The sequence below is a fragment of the Urocitellus parryii genome, chromosome 5 (assembly GCF_045843805.1).
Source record: "Urocitellus parryii isolate mUroPar1 chromosome 5, mUroPar1.hap1, whole genome shotgun sequence".
In the NCBI taxonomy this organism is placed as follows: domain Eukaryota; kingdom Metazoa; phylum Chordata; class Mammalia; order Rodentia; family Sciuridae; genus Urocitellus; species Urocitellus parryii.
This window is the reverse complement of record NC_135535.1, coordinates 54218301-54223806: the sequence shown is the minus strand read 5'-3', so window position 1 is coordinate 54223806 and position 5506 is coordinate 54218301. Positions and strand designations below refer to the sequence as shown.

Here is a 5506-nt window from a genome sequence, read left to right as displayed (position 1 = left end):
CCCAGGTTCTGCCACTTGCTGCAGCTGCACCAGGGAATAGGTCAGCACCCCTTCATTTGGGTGGTCATCAAGCTCTACTTCTCCCAATCTAAGACACTATCTTTCTCTTCCTCCTCCTCCTTCTTTCCCTCCCTGATCCCTGACACTTCTATTCTTTAGTGAAAATTATTCCCTTCCTCTAAAGGATACATAGTGCCTTTAATGAACCCAGGCTTTCTGAGTTCTTCAGACTAGTTCTAGTTCTTGAGGCTAAGAAAAGGGAGGTAAAGCAAAAGAGAGAGAGAGAGAGAGAGAGAGAGAGAGAGAGAGAGAGAGAGAGAGAGAGACATATGGGAGAAATTCAAAATGATCCATCAGACTCACTTTACATCCCAGAGGATCTGATAAACACAAATATTAAATCACTAATTGGCAACAAACCCCTTTCAGCATTTCCTCCCCTGACTTCTTTGAGATCTCTGATCCATCAATTTCTTCTTCAGTCTCTGTCCCTGGAATACATCTTGTACTTCCACAGCCAAAGATGTGCAGATAAGGGAGACTCTGCTCAGTAGTGGCTCATAAGCCCCCTGCTGTAGCTACCTTCATTCATATCTCACATTTCTTATCCAACATGGTGGTGATTAAATATACTTATTCCTGGGTCAGATGACTCATTTATTTTCAGAGATGATTGAAAGCACGGTAAATTTAAATAAGAATTGCGCATATGATTCTTTACACAAATCATCTCATTTAATCTCTATAACAATTATAAAGTGCACATATGACCCCATTTTTCAGAAAGGAAGTGGGCTCAGAAAGTTTGAGTAACTTGCTCCCGGTCACCTAGCCAGTAAGCAGCTGTGTAACTTATATTTGACTTCCTGATTGGATTTGTTAGCTTTGTGGCTTTAGAGAAGTTACTTTACCTTTCACTGCCATGTTTCTTCATCTATTAAAAAAAAAAAAAGTGAGTGGTAATATAAATTGCTTAGTTATACTGGGCACTTAATACTGAAATTGCCAAAATTATTATTCTGACTCTGGAGTTTGATCTCTCTGCCAGGGCTTCTCAAACTCTCACAGCTTTGAATCACCTGGGATCTTCATTATGTTGCAGATCTGCCCTGGGAGGTCTAAATGGGATCTGAGATTCTATCTCTGAAACTCCCAGGGAAACCAACGCTGTGGGTCTCTAAGCAGTGTAGCACTTTGCTTCATGTCGCTGTGGGTCTCTAAGCAGTGTAGCACTTTGCTTCATGTTCAAGGAGAATTATATTTGAATTGTTCATAGAAAAATGATGTAGACCAAAGTCTCATTTCTCACTTGGGTGAATGATTTGGCCATACGATTTTAGCAGGCTATTTTGCTGATATATCATTTTTAAATTTATTTTTTTCTTCCTAATTTCTTTTCTCTCCCTTTAAAGAAGATAATCTGCCCTTTATTTTTCCATGTCTCAGTGGCTGTTGGAGGGTGGGAGGAGAGGAAGAACTTGCTGTTATATTTAATCACCACCATGTTGGATAAGAAATGTGACACATGAATGAAGGTAGCTGCAGCAGGAGGCTTATGAACCATTACTGAGCAGAGGATCCCTCATCTGCACATCTTTGGCTGTGGAGGTACACGACGTGTTGTGTTCCAGGGACAGAGACTGAAGAAGAAATTGATGAATCAGAGATCTCAAAGAAGTCAGGAGGGGAAATGCCAAAAGGGGAAACTTTTGTGGCCAATTAGTGTTTTAATATTTGTGTTTATCAAGTCCTCTGGGATGTAACGTGAGTCTGATGAATCATTTTGGATTTTTACTGTATGCTTTTTTTTTTTGCTTTGGGGTTTTGCTTAACTTCTTTCTTCCTTTTTTTTTTTTTTAAGCTTGAAGTTTACTCCATAGGGCAAAAGAAGATGAGAGAAATAAAAGATGAAACCTGTTGAGAAGTTGTGAGGTTAAAATCGTATTGCTAGAATTCTAGTACTATACGAGGCCTGCCAAGCCATCAGGCAAACTGAGAAGTCTCCTGCAGTGTTTTCAAAGAAATCAGACACAAAGTCTAAACACAAGCAGTGTGAGATGTGGGAGATATCACACTGCTGCAAAGACCCTCCCTCCCTTTAACCCAAGCACACACATGTTGTATGAGAGCACGTTCACCCCTTCACACACACAACCAACACTCATACCTTACAACCCTCTCTTTCTCTCTGCTCCCCAGGTTTTGCTTTGCTGGTCATCACAGTATACATTCTGAAACTATATTGTGTGTGTTCATATGTTTGAAAAAAAATATTGATTTAAATTGTTTTTATTTATTTATTTATTTATTTTTTTTTTTTTAGAAATCAAAATATTTATTCACATAATTTTAAACTAAAGTCAAAGCTAATCATATTCTATGGTAATGATTTAAGTGCAAGTGATGCAGTTTTCACATTTGTTTCCTTCAGAGAAAAGGCAGATAGATCAGTTGTTCTTGAATAAGTCAATGCAGCTCTGCAAGAGGGAGACATTGTTTCTGGCATGCTTTATTTCCAGTTCAGACATCTCAATTAGGTTTTTTCTAAACGCTGCCAATCTCTTCCGTTTGAAATTTATAAGTTCTTCTTTTGCAGATTCAGAAAGCTGTTCAAATTTCTGGCAACATTCCTGTTGGTGTGCCTCAGCCAACTTGACATCTTTGCTTTTTAACCGGGCCTTATCCAGAGCTTTGTTTGAGTTCTCATAGTCAATGAGGGCTTTGGTGCGTCTGTATAAGAGATCCTTTGCAGCCTCTATATTAAGCATGTAGTATCGAAGAAGCTCTGTCAGCTTTAAATCTTCATCTGATGAGACACGACCCTCCACTTTCCTAAGTTTTTCAAACAGTTCAGCAACCTTCAATAGGTATTTTTTGATAACTGTGGGTTCTTCTAAAGCCAGGCTCTGCAAGGAGGCCGCGGTGTGAATATAGTCATCAGCAACATTTTTGTGAGATCTGGTCATTCTGTCAGCTTTAGCACAGGAATCCTTGATCCTGTTGTAATAGTTAATAAGGAAGTTCTTCTCTTGCTCAAAGAAGTCATCTACCTCCTTAACTCCAGAAAAACGAACTTCATCAGCACTTTTCACCACACTTTTAAAGAAGCCACCAAACATTTCTTTGGTATTTTTCCGCCTAACACTTAGATCCTGATCATATTCCAGGAAAACATGAAAGTTTCGATCTTTACTGAGAACAGGATGAGAAGAAAGCCGCTGAAGAAATACTTCATGAGAGGACACAGTCTTCTTAAAGACAGCGAGATATTCAGCTTCCAGTTCTTGCTTCATCTTTGCAAACTCTTCTTTGGTCATAGACCCTTCACCCTCTCCCAGTTTCTGCATCTTTTCTCGAGGACCATCGAAATCTGGTTTTGTAGGAGCAGGGGGAATAATAAGCCCAGCATAGTCTGTGGTTTCAATAAGTGTATCATGTAGCCACACGAAGTCTTCATGTTGCCTTGTAACAGAAAACTCTGGGCTCTGAAAAGTGGGCAGTGTAGTCTTGGTGTGCACTGTAAACTTGACCTTATCTCTCTCACTGAGTGCATCAGGTATGTCAATCTGAAGTGAGGGATCAACATTCAGGTCCACAGACACAGACCTCAGCACATTCATGACACATGATGTCCTACAGCCATCTTCTTTTCCAAATGAGAATTCAGATCTCAGAAAAAGTCAAATCTAGAAAATTCTCAAATAACCTCTTGGTCATTTCTTCCTTGTTACGGTCCTCCTCCTGCTGCTGCAGCAACTCGGGAACCGCGGCCATGGCGACGCGGGCCTAGAGCAGGGGCCGCCTGGCCTCACTCCGCACCACGCGGAGACCGCTGACCCGAGGACTGCGACGCGGAGCGGAGCCACTGACTCTCTTCCTGCGAGGCACGCTTCAACAGAGAGCTATTTATTTATTTTTGCCTTAAGTTTTATCACCAAGCATACCTAACGTGGGGCATCCTACAAAGCAGACTGGGAACATTGCTGGGGTTCCCAATACCATTTGAACCTTCAGTTTCCCAATTATCACCTCCTTACTACTCCCTAGAATGAACCTATTAGTGTATTTTACAGTATTAATGGACCTTTTATTAGCAATTATGTTTCAGAATGGTTTTTCATATAAAAGCCTTGCAATAACAGTGTCATCCTATTGATCTTACCTCAATGTGCTCCTTACCGTCATTTCAAATGGCTAATAACTTGCTAATATAACTTTACAGGTACATTTTGTACCTTTCTCTCCGCTGATTGTAGACATACCAGCTCATTAAACACTGTGAAAGAACACAGGCCACAGCCCTTTCTTTTAACAAGCCAGCAGTGTGAAATCAAAGTCTAAGCCCTCTCTCTTATAATGATCTTGGTGCACCACCTCCATCATACCCAGAGGTAGGATATGGGGAGGGAATACCTCACAGAGCTGCTTCTACAAGGGATGATTAAAGTTTGGTGGTATTTCTAAAGTTTCCTTTCAGATGTTGTTTTAATCTTATCCTTCCTGTCTTGTGTCATTTCAAGATCTGGTTGGTGCAATTAACTGGATGAATGAGGAACATGCCAAGGTCAACTATTGAACAATGAAACTTGTGTCAAGGCACACTGCCGCAATAACATAACTAGTTATAGCCCACGCCTATTCCTAACCACACACAAAAGAGCACATTGCTTTCCGTTAAAATAGCATGGAGGATGGTGTGACCCTGTAGAAATCCTCATGAGGTGGTTGCTGACACAGTCACAAACTTTAAAACACAGGATTTTTCTGTTTCTAGCAGACCTTGTGGTTGCATTTGATTATTTGGGGATTAAGTTGGAAACAAAGATGTTTGCATTAGTCTAGACTGTTTAATAAACTGGAGGTAGGAGAGAAGTGTGCTTGAAATTGTTTCCATGTCCAATAAGAAGATAAAAGCTAGAACAGCAAAACACCTTCTAGTGCTGTGCATGGCAACTCTTTAGTTAAGAATATCTGTAGTGAGCTTTGAAAGTGAATCTCATAGAAGACAAATGAACCATTTCAGACCCTGGAAGAGCACCCATCTCTGAGGCTTTAACAGTGGACTGCAGAGAAGAGAAAGTCAAAGAGGCATTTCCCTTTTAAGTCAGCCCTAGGATAAAAACACAAATGCCTTAGGATTGCAAGACAACAATTTTACAAGTGTTTCATTTCTCCCTAAAAGGCAAATTTACCATTATAAAAAATATAAATCTTGCTGGGTAATTACTGGGGAATGCTGACCCTTCAACTACTGAGAATGTCACCTGAGGTCAGCACCAAGCCCTGAGGCTCTGCTGAGTCTCCTTGTTTCTCCATTAAGTTCTGCAGCAGGAGCTTCATTCAAATGCACAAGGAGTGTGCCCATTGCTAGAACTTGAACAATGAGCCAAAAGAGAACCAGAGTTTGTGAGAAAGCCAAAACAAGACTAGGTCAAGTTTCATAGGTAGTTCTACAAAAAAAAAAAAAAAAAAAAAAAAAAAAAAAAAAGAGAACTCACTAGCAGGG

At 40.3% G+C, this 5506-nt stretch overlaps 1 pseudogene; it reads right to left on the bottom strand.

Moving 5' to 3' along the window:
* Positions 1-2417: 2417 nt before the first annotated feature.
* On the bottom strand, positions 2418-3881 carry LOC144254900 (sorting nexin-5 pseudogene; annotated as a pseudogene).
* Between the last annotated feature and the right edge of the window lie 1625 nt (positions 3882-5506).